The sequence below is a fragment of the Paramormyrops kingsleyae genome, chromosome 12 (assembly GCF_048594095.1).
Source record: "Paramormyrops kingsleyae isolate MSU_618 chromosome 12, PKINGS_0.4, whole genome shotgun sequence".
Classification (NCBI taxonomy): Eukaryota; Metazoa; Chordata; class Actinopteri; order Osteoglossiformes; family Mormyridae; genus Paramormyrops; species Paramormyrops kingsleyae.
In genome coordinates, this window is record NC_132808.1 from 25,310,398 (window position 1) to 25,325,245 (window position 14,848).

Genomic DNA, 14,848 nt, shown 5'->3' on the forward strand with positions numbered 1-14,848 from the left:
TTGCCCATAGGTGTGTATGTGTGAGTGACTGCTGTGTGTCAGTGACTGCTGTGCGTGAGTGTGCCATTGAATTGAAGTGGTTTACCCTAAAAGTTGAGTGTGTATATATCAGTACTGAATGTATGGAAATATTCATGAAAATTACTCTCTTTGAAAATTATGGTCTTGATAGAGAACCATATTACACAAGGTTTGGGCAAGACAGAGATACTTTTATTAGACTACAGTTTTTTCCATAACAGCAATATTAATACAACTTGCAACTATACTTAATTTCACTGCAAACGCAGATGGAACATATAGACATAGTAGGAGCTACACATGATGTCAAGCAGCGTAAGCAGTAATACAGTATATGTCAGTAAATATTAAAGATCAATCTAATTAAAGATCAAATACAATGAGAGCAGTAATAAGGATGTTTTTCCTTGGCACAAGAATTAACAGAAAATAGAAGCTAATTTGTCTAAATCATTTTCATTTCACTAACTATAATAGGTACATTCAGATATTTTATGACAATTAAATTTAAAGATACTTATCTTAAAGACACACACACACAACCTAAATTCAGGAATTAACATTAAATCAAAGAAAGGTCAGACATGCTTTGCTCTTGTCCATAGACTTTTGTTTAAGTTTCTTTACCCCATGCTGTCTATAACTAAAACGCTTCACTTTTCCTTGTCAGATTTATCTTGCATATGCATCATTGCAGTAGTTTTACTCTCTTATGTTTAATTCCTCCAGCACTGATTCCTCTGTGATTTTTCTCCAGCTGTCAGGAATCGCACCTTTGCCTTTAAATTTGCATCCACATCTATCCTACCAATCCTTCTGAAACCTGCAAATGAACCATTTCCAGTAACCCTGTGTGCTCCCATCTGCGGTGATGCTCCACTTATCATAAGGGTCACCAGCATCTCTGTAGGACTTGTAGGGGATCCATTTTTCATCTGGAGGGATTATGAATGAACCATCACTGCTTACATCGGTTGTGCAAAAAGTGATTGAAAATTCATCTGTTTTATAATAATGAACATGACCCATAGCACAGGACCGGTGAAACTGAACCCTGTGGTCATCACTATGGTTAGTTATAGTATTTGTGCAGATGGCCTTGCAGAAAGGGCACTGAGCCCAACATCCTTCCAGCTGTTTAAAAAGAATCTCTGTTGTTTTCTGCTTTAAGAGGCGTAAATGCTGGGAAGATGCATCAACCTTTTCCATATTTTCACTTTTAACCACCTCTTCAAGATACTTGGCTATCATCTCTTTCAGAAACTTTGTATCACTAATGTCTTCATCCTGAATGCTTGTCAGACTCTGCCTGTTTATGACCATGTGGTCTCCAAGTTTTGTACAGAAATGATCGAGCCACGTGGATGCATTGCCGTTCTTCAGGTTCACTTCCTCAGATACCTCTGTGCAGATACGTAAAATGCAAAGTTTTATTTCTTCTAGACGCCCACGAAACATCTCCTGCAGTTTTTTGTAGTCTTTGCAAAATGTTTCCACATGTTCACCAATAAACCTTTTAAAATACGACTTTGGGTTGTGAATGTATTCATCGTAGAACTCAAAATTCTTCTGCATTGCAAGATGCCTCAGTATATGATTTTCAAGGTTGCATCTGTTGCCACTGAATGCTGGGTTGTTGCATTTCATTGAATCAATGATATGCAACTTAATTTGATTGTAAATTGCCTCTTCAACTGCAGGCAGAATGTTTTTGAATAAAAACTTAGCAAATATTGTCACTGAGTTGGCTCCTTTGCAATAGTTTTTGAACATCTGGAAGTACTGTTTCCTTTTACTTTGCAGGTAGGTTATCGGATTGTTAGTTTTCTTGAATGACTCGTGCATTCTTTGAAACCTCTGGACAGAACCGAGGCAAACAAGAACTGACAAGTCAACTCTGTATTCATTTGTGAATTTCACATTTTCATTGCGCTCATATTCCTGAATATGTCTTTCAACCTCATCTAGTATTTCAAATATGAAATTGTTATTGAAATCTGTCTTTTCCAATTCTTTGTTCCTAATGTATTCATCAACCATGTGATTCACATTTCGGTGGAGTTTTTCAGCAAACTCCTGGAGAGTCCCCATTCCAAATGTTTCTTTAAAACTTTCCCATTTTGCTGCCATGACAGATTGGCTGATATGTTTTTTCTTTGTAAATTCAAACGTTCCTTTTTTAGATATTGTTTTAATCTTGTTCATGATATCTGCTTGTTTTTGGAAGCAGGAGTACAGAATACTCTCCACTACGGCTTTTATATGCACTGGCTCATCAGGCAGCTGATCATTAGCTATTTCAGCTACCCACTCAACCCAGAGTGAACTAAATTCTTTTTCTACTTCTTCATCAGTGAGCCTCTTGTCCTTCAGAGAAGTTGCCATGGTTTTGCTTTTTTGCATCAGATTTTTTTCATAATGTGATTTTTTCTGCTCTAGTTCTGTCATGTTTCTCTTATTTTCAATTAATATTTTGCATTGTTTTAGGGTTTTTTCAATGAGCTCATTCTTCAGGCTCTCAAGTCGGTTTTCAACATTCCCTTTCCATTTAATAAGGATTTCAGCATGTTTGTCTTCTTTGAAATGTGTCTCAATCTCCCTTTTTAATCCAGTATAAACATCATCAAAGTCAGAAATCAGATCTGTGGTATTGACATCCGAAATGTTGTTGCTTCCAATTTGGTTTTCCAACTTGGTCTGTGTTTCCAATGAACATTTCCTTAACTTCCATGACCACTGACCATACTTCTCTTCCAAGCTGCTATACACCATAATTTCCAATGTATTTCTGAAGCTGAAAACAAAATTTTCCTGCAGAAGTGCATTCCAGAGGTCATGAACTCGCAGTCTGAATTGTGACAATGACGGGAATCGAAAACCTGTCCGCCACTTTGCCACTGAAAGCAGCTTAGATTTCAGGCCCTGAACATTTTGGCTGTAGGATGGATTTGGGGGAGCCATAGGTGGATCCCCCTCCAGGAGATTTTTAAAGTAAAACACTTGAGATTCCAAATCAAACTGTATTACATCACCGAACCTGTAAACATCGTCAATGCCCTCCTCCTTTGCTGCAGTCTGAGCCATTTCATCCAGCTTCTCCTGAAGGCGCCTCCTCCCCTCTATGTTTTTATCACCAGCTGATGCTTCTGCTACATTCTGGTGCACAAATATGCAGCTTGGTTTGATTTCAACCCGTTTCATCCTTAAGAAAGCCTGCACACAAATCTGTAGGATCTCATGCATCTCCGATGGATTTTCTCCCATGATGTTGATGACAGTCATGTCACCAATTCCAATGATGAACGTGGCAAGTTCATTATCATGATTCAGGGATGTTTTAGTGCTGAGCTCTGGAGAGCGAAGACCTTCGGTGTCAACAACCAGTAAAAAATCAAAGCCAAACTCCTCTCTGACATTCTCATCCACCTTTAGCATCTGCATAAAAGCACCGCGCGTACACCTCCCTGCACTTACAGTGAACTGAAGACCAAACATAGTATTTAGCAAGGTTGATTTACCTGAGCTTTGGAGTCCCAAGATAGACAGCACATACACCTTTTTGTCCCCAAGCTTATCAATGAGACTCTTCAGGACAGCTTGTACCCAAATAAGGGGTACATGTGATTCATCCCCATCCATCAGCTCTAGTGGGTATCCTGAAATTAGCATTTCAGCTCCAAGTGCAGGGAGAGCACCAACAGACTCTTTAACAGAACATTCATACATCTGACCGACCTCTCTCATAATGTGCTGTAATCCAATTGTACATGCAGCCATCTTTTCAGATATGGAATTAAGCTCTTTACTGAGCATATCAAGTTCTTCTGCTTTCTCCTTAGTCTTTGGGACATTTTTCATTTGGGACCAAATTGAGTGGTAATTCTCCTCAAGTTTTGCAAGGTCATCAGATGATGACTCATCGAGTAAAACTCTGAGCCATTGCAGCATGTAGAATTTTGTATCTTCTGAATGATCACTTGATGTTAAACAGTCCAAGAATAATCTCATGAAATCATTGAGTGACAAAACTATTTCCCTTTGTTTTTGACGTGTGGCTTTCATATCACTTAGAATCACATCTTTTTGTTGTTCAATGGTTTCATTTGTCTGGCAACTCAGGCGATACTGCTGCTTATTTTTCAAGCACCAGTTATGCCACAGTTCACCATGCAGAGGCAGAAACTCCTTTTTGATATCTGAAATGCCTTTTTCCTTCAACAAACAAACTAAAGTCTGTGCCAGTTCATGTCCTTCTTTGAATGACTGCTTGTCCTCATCAACTTTGAACTTTAGTTTTCTTGCTTCATTAGAACAGTTTTTAATGCTCTGTTTCTTGTTATATTTTCCAGTGCATTGCTTGATATTGGTTATGAGTTCCTCTGTTAACTCTGCTTCATTCCTGTTCTTGGCAGCTAGTCTCACTTTGAGTGGATTTTTTGAACCCTGAACCCTTTCACTTTCAGTAAATAGGCAGATCAATGGGACAGGAGACTGAGAGAGATTTTGACAAATTGTTTTTGTTTCTTCATCCTGTGGCTGTTCTGACAGTAGAAGCACATTCACTGTACTTACTGCCTGCAGAAATTCAAGTTGCTGTTGATGATCTTTTGCGTCACCATGAAGGTTTAGAAATGCAACACAGTCATCAAATATGTCATCCTTCTTTCCTCCTGGACAGTACCAGGCGATCTCGACAACCCCATTCATAAGCATGCTGTTTGGAGCACTGCCTTTACAGTGCCGATTGAAGAACACATTGTGTCTCTGTTTACTAATGACGGAATTCAGAATTTGAGATTTGGAGATGAAAGAACTCCCCAGCCTTACAAAAGACACAACTGGCACCGGTGTGCTAAACATTTGTCTGATTTGGTATTTTCCAGGGTTGTCTGCGCTTGAGTTTGTCATACTTTGCCATGATTTTTTGATGTGCCGTAGAGGCCAAAGAGGGAATTCCAGGACTTCTGTACATGGTTTGGGAACTAAGAAAGGTAGTGCAAACTGGCAGGCAGAGAGTTTTGTGTACATGTACTGTCTTAGAAAGTCATTGGCACAGTGGAAGACCGCCATGTGGATATCCATGGGATGGATGTGCGACGCTGTGCCTGCCAGATCTGCTCCACTGGTTGGTTCCTCATTTGTATTAAAAAAATCAAAATCATCAAATGTTGTACCATCATCTTCTAGAAGTGAACCAGTTGCTACTGGTTTAAAAGAGAGATATCTGACATTGTAGTCTAAAATCATGAGCTTATACAGATATTGACTCTTCAGGTCTTCTACTGTATCTGGTTGATTTAGACAAAGAGACAAACTGCCAATAACAAGAATATCATTCAGTTTAATCTTTTTGGGAAAAAGGTCAATGAGGTCAAGTTTTTCGAATATATTGGTAGAGTTGTTCATTTCTATTTTGTTAGCTGTTAAATTCTTAAAATCAGTTGTGTCCTCAGATAAAGACATTTTGTTTGGTGGTAAACTACCCAGCTGTGATGCTGTATCCTCTCCATTTGTATTTTCTTCTTTCAAGTTTGATTCCCTTATAACGGAATTTAATTCTTCTTCAAGGAGTTCCCAGTTATCATGACATTTTTCATCTATTGATTTAATGGTATTTGAAATGTTGTCCTTCAGGTGAAATTTAATTAATTCTAACCGTGCTTCTTTTTTCTCAGAGGAAATATATGCTTCATCTTTGGATAAAGTCAGCACTTTCAGAAACACGTAGGCTTGAGCTTTTGATACGCTTTGCTCTTTCAGAGAGCAATATTCCTTGTAAGATATTTCTATCTCATTTTGCAAGAAGTTGATTTCTTTCCAATCCAGAAGATGATTGAATGACTTACTCTCACAGCAGTATCCCAAAGCATCAATACTGGACAGAACCAAGAGTTCAGCTTCATGTTGTTGCTGGTCTCTTAAGGTTTGACACAAGGAGTTCAGTGAGTTGGTAACAGTGCATGTGGCTTTTACTGTGGATGAACGGTGTTCACTGGAACTGAAGGCGCACTGACCTTCTAATTCTTCTTTGTTTTGTTTGAGGATCTTTATTAGTTCTGGAATATCTGACACTGGAATATGTGTGCTTACATTTTCAGTTACAGTTGTGGTTTCTGATAATGTTGAAATATAGACTGTCAGACTTTCTTTGCTTTGACCAGATTCACCACAATTGCATGTAATTCTAATATAATAAGCTGCATCTGGCTGTAACCCAGTCATTTTAAAGACTTCACCTTTACTAGTCTTTTTTTCCCAGTCTGCCTTATTTTCATTTTCTTTATTTCTGTATTCAACAACATAATTTTCAATGCTGACCCCATTTCCAACTATAACAGGTTTTGTCCAAGTAACTGTAATCTCCTCTGAGTCTGTATCTATTTGTTCTGGCTTCCCAGGAGGACTTGTGGGCAAAGTTTTAATGCTCTCAGCTTCACTGGTTAGACTGACACCTGCTGGACACACTGCCTTGTATCTGAACCTGTAGCCTGTGTAGGGAAGCAGCCCAGACACAGTACATTCTAGGTTAGATTTGGGTACTTCAACAAATTTCCAGCTACCTGACTCATTAGCACAGTATTCAACCAGGTAGTGTGTGATTTCACTGGATCCATACTGGGGGTGACTCAGCTTTATTGTCACACTGTCATGAGTGACGTCAGATGCATTTGGTCTTTCTGGCTTTGATGGAGGCTCAAAATGGTCACTTTTTTTCCTGTCTGTGTAAAGGTAAATACTTGCCCCTTTGTGCTCGTCATTAGGTATGGATGCTGATATAAAGTGTGTTTTCTTATTCTCCTTGTTTGCTTTTGCAAAATCTATGAAGAGGATTGCTTGTTCATTCATTTTTTCTGACACAGCATCTGAGAAGTAAAACTCACACGGCTCGACATCCTTCCCATCTTCCTCTGTTGGTTCTGTTAGCTTTGCAGTTGAAAGAGCCTTTAAGTGACTCCGCAAGCAGAACAGATACGGTTCCTCTTCACCCAGTGATGTGAATGCAAAGCACACTACATTCTTATCTCTGTTTTTGAAGATTTCACTTTGAAGCTCACTCTTTGATGCCAGAATTTTTGTGTCTTCCATCATATCAGTGTACACCTGGAGCAGGTTGATTTCATGCTCTTTGCAGTCCAGCCATTCCTTAAGTTTATTGCTGTTGAAAGGAGACTGTTCCTTATTTGTTAGGATGTTTGCAAGCACACATTCCTCTTTTCCACCTCCACGAATTAATGGTAAAATACTTGACAAAGAACTCTGAAACACTGATTTATACTCCAAGCACATATCCTTGAAGGATTTTATCTTTTGACCAATTTCAGGAAAGTATGAAATAGCCTTTCTGGTTGTAATATCATTGCTTTGCATTTCTATTTCATTGAAGTCCTCTATCACGCTCTGTGTTTCATTTATTAATCTGACACTGATCTGACGCACTAATCTGGCAGCAGAAGAATCTAAGGATTCCAGTGGGAGTAACCACACCCTGACTGGCACAGCGTTTTCCCCCTTTTCACCCAGCAGATCTGGAAGTGTTGTGTATAGTTTTACAGCATCCTGGAAGGAAACAGGGTTCTGTTTCAGGGCAAAGTCCCCATAGAATTTACAAGACAACTTATCAACAGTAGCTTTTTCAGTGTCTGTCAGCTTTAAGGAAGCCTTCCCTTCGATTGACAAGCATGGTATTTTCTTTATCATCCCTTGCAGGTTCCCTTTAATGTTTTGTTGGTCCTCACTTTCTGACGCTTCTCGATCAAAAACAAAAAATGCCTGAGCACCGTACAGCACTGCTGTTACCACGTGTGTCGCTATTCCCTTCTCAAACACATATGGGTGTTTAACATTTCCTCATCCAAGGTGACTCATAGACAGCTGCATGAACTTCGTAATTGTTTTATACTTCAGGGTGACACGTGCCTGTTTTTTTGAAGTCTTTGTATCCTTAAGATATTTGGCAGATCCATCAACCTCAATCAGTCCCCCTATGAAACTTGCTTTCAGTGAAGCGCCAACATCCAAAGCCCATGTCTTATCTTCTACAGAATCAGATGCAATGATATTGAATTCTGTTTTGTGCTGAATTCTTTCATCTGAGTCTTTTTTAAGGTCTTCAAGATCCCACATTGTAATTCCTGCATGGGAAAATAATCATATTAGTGGTTTAAATAAAATGTATTTCAATAATGGAGCCAGGAATAGATTTTTCATTAAATTCAGCTAAACTCTTATACTTTTATTCTTTGTTTCTCTAGGGCAGGGGTCTCCAACTCCGGTCCTGGAGAGCTACCGTCCAGTAGGTTTTCTATCATACCTGGCTTCTGATGAGCCACACCTGTTCTCAGGTAAATACCAGGAACAGGTGTGGCTCATCAGAAGCCAAGTCGGACAGAAATCCTACTGGATAGTAGCTCTCCAGGACCGGAGTTGGAGACCCCTGCTCTAGGGGGTATTCCATGAAAGTAGCTAAAGAAAGCCAGACTTTCCCGAAAAAGTCAGACTCAAACTAGCGCCATCTCTAAACTTAGCCTCATGTCGTTCCACTAATACAGTTCAGCTTTAACCAATCAAGGCTCATACAAGACAGACGTGCATAGTCACACTTAGTTCGTACACCCGAGATATTTAAGAAGCCCAAATGGATGGATGAACGATAGATCAATCAAATGAGTCGGAAAGCATGTAAAATAAGAGTGGTGTTTTTTTTCGCCGCAGAACAAATGCTGCTGATGGAGCTGTATTAAGAATACAAAGATGTAATCGCTAAAAAGGCAATACTGTGGCCATAAATAAAGCCAGGGAGTTGGCTTGGCAAAGAATTGCAGACAGACTAAATGCACAAGTTACATAAATGTTACAAGTGCCTTGTACAGTGGCACGGTGGTACAGTGGTTTATGCTGTCATCATACACGGCGAAAGTTCCTGGTTCGATCCCCATAGCCAACGGGGAACCTTCTGGGTTGAGTTCCCATGTCGTTCTTACCATATAATTTTATTCTGTATTATTTTATCTCTGTAAAATACTTTCGATCGCATCTGTGTGAAATGTTCTGCACGAATAACTGTATCTTGTCTTTGCTTTTTACTAATAAACTTTCAAAGTAGACTGTGACTAAACAAAATATAAAAATATCTTCCTCTTCATATAATTTTAATGGATTTTTTTCTATTTCAGTCATTGCATGTCATATGTTTGATCTTTGTAATATGGGTACACTTATTTTAATCATTTTGGAATGAATTGGAATGCTGAGACATGATTTGTATAGGTTTTATTATATTTATTACATGACATGAGTAGTGAGAGCGTGAATTTTCGTCCAATGGAACGATCGTTTGGGAATCTCTTCCCATACGTCGGACATTCTTTGAGACAACGCTTATCTAAGCGAGACAGTTAACCTGGTCCAGAGCAGACTTGTTCACTGGCCTAAGTTACCATGGTAACTCAGCGGGGATTCATTTAGACACGTTGATGGAACTCCCACTTAAATGAGCCACACTTGTCGAAATAAGTCAGACTTTCCCTTAATCCTGCTTCATGGAATACCATCCATCCATCACCGTATCCACTTAATCCCAACTGGGGTCGTGGAGGGGACCCCCAGCAGCCTATCCCGGGAACAAGGGGCATAGGCGGGAATCAACCCTGGGCAGTCGCCAACACAAAGGGCCAATTTAGTCTCGCCAATGAACCTGCCCAGCATGCTTTTGGACTCCGGGAGGAAACTAGAGTCTCCGGCAAATACCCATGCGAACTCCACACAGAAAGGACCTGGGACCGAACCCAGGACCTTTTTGCCGTGAAGCAGCCGCACTAGCCATTGCACCACCATGCCACCCTTCACTGAATACCCCCATAGGTAAATAATCTTTTTATTTACAAACAACTTTAAAGTAGGAATATACAGTGGTACCTCAGTTCTCGAACTCATTAGAACTCGAATTTCTTAAAAGTCGAACCAACCAGTTTGAAAAAAAATTACCTAGAGCTCGATCTGAATCTCAGAAGTCAAACCGTGAACGCTGACCTAAGATAACTTGTATGCGCAAGGAAATGAGTCACGTGGCATGTCTCTGAGTGGAAACAAAGGGTAACGCTTCAGTCTCAGCCTCGCATTAGCTGTGATAGCACCGTGCATGTTTACACTAGCTGAATACATATATTTAGACAGTAAAAATACATTTAGACAACGATAGACAGTAACAGTGAATATTATTGTATAATAAAATACATTTTAAAATAAAGATTTCTTATTCATTATTTTAATATTAATAATAAATCATTAATACATTTAATTATAATAATATTGTCGTACCGAGCAAGGACGGAATGGAGACAAAGGCGCAGATGTCAGGGTATCGGGGAATACAGGGTTTAATTACAGGTAAGGCAGGCAAAATGCAGACGGACAATACAATGACCAGACTGGTGAAACAAACTGATACGCAGACGAAATACAGAGGGCTAATGAAAACAACCAAAAACAGCTGATCACACGGGGATTCCACACAGGGTTAACGAGGGGGCGTGGCACACGGAAGGAGTGGACGATCGGGGCAGGACACATTGTTTTTTTTAAACTTTACACATTATTTTCTTACTTTACAAATTACTGTTTTGATAAATGTGCTTAGATGTGTTTAGTACAGTATATGCTCTTTTTGTTTTATCCGGTTCATTTTGTGTTTAAATGCTAAAAAAAAAACATTTAGGTGTCATTTTTTGGGGCCGGGAACCAATTAATTGGTTTTCCATTATTTCTTATGGGGAAAATTCGATCAGATCTCAAAATTTTTAGGATTCAATCCGGAGTTCTGAACGGATTAAGTTCGAGTTTTGAGGTACCACTGTACTTTTTTTCCAGGTAACTTCTGTGATATCAATGATAAACTGGACAAAAACAAGCTTGTATTCATTGTTGGAATGTGTATAATTATTGTTGATAACTATTGTAAATGCAGTTCTACTGTAGGTTTAGTTGTGGTGCAACATACTCAGTATTTCATGTTAGATAATTCTAAGCAACTCTGTATTTGGTCGGGCTGGGCGGTGTATCGAGATTTTAAAACATACCATGATACAAATACAGCATGATATGGATTGGGGAGGTATCTTTTATATCGAGTTAAATGAAGTTTTAAAGTTTTTAAATAAAATTCCATTTCAAAAGTCTTTTGTTCTTTTCCCTCACTGTCTGCTGCAGGCTCCACTGCTCTGTTCTGCTAGCAACCCCGTCCCTACTCACGTGTACGCATGTGGTGACATGGTGAACCACGTTGCACATGCAATTTATGAAGTTAGTATAAACTTAACACCGTCTCTGCACGCCCGGTCGTGACAGAATGACAGATCTTCCAGAAGAATACACCGCAGCGGACCGAGAACCAGCGCCTCGGTCTGCTACAAGAGGTGGTGTATTGGCTAAATCAGCCCGAGGTCCGGGAGGACCCCATGGCTTTAAGTTTAGCCAGCCGGAATGGGACCCTCCTGAGTGAGGCACCTCCGCCCGGGAACGCGTACCCCATACGTGAGGTACACTAAAATCTCCGGCGCCTGACGGAGTGGAAAACTGAGAGGTGGATCCAGCTGGTCACCATGCCAAGCAGGTAGAGTGTCGACCAGATGTCCGTCATCTCCAAAGCACTCCCAGCTTCGCCGCCCCAGCCGATCGAAGAGGGAAAAAGAAGAAGCGGAGAGGGAAGAAACCTGAAGACACACCAGCGATCTTCCTAAGGTCCGTCTCTCCGCACAGTTTCATTCCCCGCTGTACATCGGGAGGAACCCCACCCAATCCGTGACCCTACAGTGGAAGCCCTTGGACACCACCACCAGGTGCCCAAAGCCCACATTATCGACACTTGGCTGCCACCGTTAGCAGCCTACGTTTTCCGGAAAGCAAGCCTGGCTCTTAAAGGGGCCAGGTCCGTTTGGGATGCCATTCTGCAGGTCCCAAAGGGCTTTAAAGAGGCAACGCCTGTAGCTAAGAAGCAAACCCCGGGTCCATCCTTTTTTTATTTTTAAACCATCCTTAGTGGTTCCTGACCTACCCATCGTGTCTGTTCCTGACGTGCCCGTCGTGCCTATTCCTGCTGTTGCACCCGAGGCCCCAGCGCCATCCGCGCCTGACACTCCGGCTCCGCCTGAGGTTCCTCTGCCTCCGCCTCCTGCTCCACCCGTCCTAGTGTCTGTCCCAGCTCCCGTAACACCAGTCCCAGTCCCCGAGGAGGTCCGGGACTGTCTGACCACCGCCCCTTCCCCCTTGGAGGAGGAGCTTGAGTGGGACCCCTTGAGGACCTCCCTGATGACCCCACTGGACCCCTCTAGGGAACTGACCCCTCTGCCTTCGCCCCAGTGCGGTGGATCCTGGCTAGGTCCCCACCTGTCGGTGTCCTGAAACGGGAGGGGACACCTACGCAGGCATCGGGTCCTGCCCGCTCTCCCCCTGGCTTGCCCTCGGTCCCCGTTGCCATGGCTCCTGCGGTGCCTGCGGCCCCTCCAACTCCCTCTCGGCGATCGCCTATGGTTCCCCGAGCTCCTGCTCGGCGATCGCCTGCGGGTCCCCCTTCGCTAGCTCATCTGCCGCCCTCGGTCCTGCCTCCGACACCTTGTCGGTCGCCTGCGGGTCCCCCCACTGCCGCTCGTCAATGGACGGCGCCTTCACCTGCTTTGGCTTCACCCTCGCCTGTAGCGAATTCCCCATCCCCCTCGCTCCCGCCATAGTCCCCTCCAGCTGCCTCCTCGACTCCTCTGCCTGTCCCTCAGCCTGCCTCCTCGCCCCCTTCAGGGTCCCCTCCTGCTCCTGCCTCCCTGTCACCTGGGGTCCCTCCGGCAGCCGCCCGCTGTGGCACCCTCGAGCTCCCCCTTCTCCACCGTCCTGGTTTTGGTCTCCCTGTTTTGTCCCCGTCTCTGTTCCTCGTCCTTCTGTGTCTCCTGTGTTCACTCCCGGTCCCTTCGTTCCCTCCCATGGTGTTTCCCCAGTGTCCATGTTCTTGGTCCCCCTGTGTCTGTCTGCGTTCCCCCTGTTGTGCCAATGGTTGTCCGGCTTGTGGTCCCTGTTCCTGTTCTGTGTACCCCGTTGATGGTCTGGTTTTGTTTCCCCAGGTTTCCTGTCCCCGGTTCGGCCCCTTTCCTGAGGCGCGCCCAGAGTGCGCGCCTTTGGGGGGGGGGGGTTATGTCATGCCCAGCATTTTCGATCCTCCCGTGTGCCAATCCCCTCATTAACCTTATGTGGAATACCCGTATTCACCAGCTGTTCTTTGTTTTCTATCAAGTCTTGTATATTTTAAGTCCCTGTCTGAGCCTGTTCGAAAGATCTGTCACTGATGTTGTTAACCGGTTTGTTACCCGTCTCGCTCCCTGTTTATTGTTTTCCCTTATTAAACCTCTGTAATTCCTCAATTCCCTTGCCTTCCTCGTCTCCTTCCCCTGTGAAAATCCATCTCTGCATGCCCGGTCCTGACAGCGTTTTCTAGTGTTACGCCCTATGATTAAAAAAAAAAAAGTTTTTCTATGATTTGTTTATTAAAATTAAATTCCAGTTTGCAGTCTTTTAATTTTTTTGTCTTTTTCCATTTTGAGAATCTGTTTAAAGGCAATTTTAAGAGAATGTTAAGCTAAAATCGAACATTGAAGTAATGAAATACTGACGTGAATTGTATTGCGATAATTATCAGTATTGCTTGATATGAAAAAAATGACCATCATATTTCCAGTTCATGTGTGTTCTCTGGGATGTGAAATTATACTCTGTGTATTGTTAGTACAATGCTGTACTTGTTGAGCTACAGGAGCTAAGCTACCCTCAAAGGCAGGGTGTCATGAACACTTAGTGGATCCTCTTCACAGTATGGATTAAACTCTTTAAAACATGTGGTCTCTTATTGAAAACTCTACCCTAGAGTTGCAGCTCTACGCAATCTGGTAATGAACCAGAAACAGCTGTTTGATTTAGCGACTTACCTGGAATGAGACAATCTTTACGGCAATCATACAGCATCCCCAGCTGGAAGGGTCTTCCAAGAGCTGCCACCTCCAGGAGCGTCCGTGAGTCGGTTTCCATGATTTGAGTTCTGAGGGTTATATACTATGATTAATTCATAACTGTGTTAATGTTACAAATTACATAAAATACTAAATTATATAATTTAAAATGAATAATTCTGAATTGGCTCCTTTCGATGCGAAGGAGCAGTGGCTCTACTTTGAGCCCCTTCTGAATGTCTGAGCTCCTCACGCTATCTCTAAGGCTGCATTACTGCCGACACCGCATTGATTCGTTTGTCGATCTCCTGCTCCCTATTTCCCTCACTCGTGAAGTGAGCCACTCAAACTCCTCCACCTGACGCATCAACTCATCCCCCAAGAGAAGGCAACCCACCCTGGACCTCTGTGATCCTAGGAGCTACAGGATGTTGTAGGGAACTGCCCCTGGTATGGTCTCCCAAGGCAAATTGGTCCTAGGTGAGAGGCCAGACTAAGTGTGGTTCAGGGAAACACCTATGATGATCGAAAATAATGAACATGTTACCCCACCCGGATTGTGGAGACGGGGGCCGCACCCTGGAGCAACGAAATATACATTTTAACAAGAAATAATAAATTATTAATAAGAATAAGGTAAGATCCCTCCTCTAATTTCACAGGCGACTACAAATGCTCCGCACAAGAATATCTGATAGGACAAATGAAATAAACATGATTGGGACAGTCTAAAGCTGACCAACTGGGTAAGCTAAGCAGAAATTTAGGGGGGCATTGCACACCCCTGCCAACATCTAGATCCAGCTGTGCTGGAACTTCCACCAAACTTCTATGTGAGAGCTGGT

General features: G+C 42.4%; 2 pseudogenes; both read right to left on the reverse strand.

Moving 5' to 3' along the window:
- Nucleotides 1-202: 202 nt before the first annotated feature.
- On the reverse strand, nt 203-6,697 carry LOC111842477 (interferon-induced very large GTPase 1-like; annotated as a pseudogene).
- On the reverse strand, nt 6,399-14,084 carry LOC111844116 (stonustoxin subunit alpha-like; annotated as a pseudogene).
- Nucleotides 14,085-14,848: the final 764 nt, after the last annotated feature.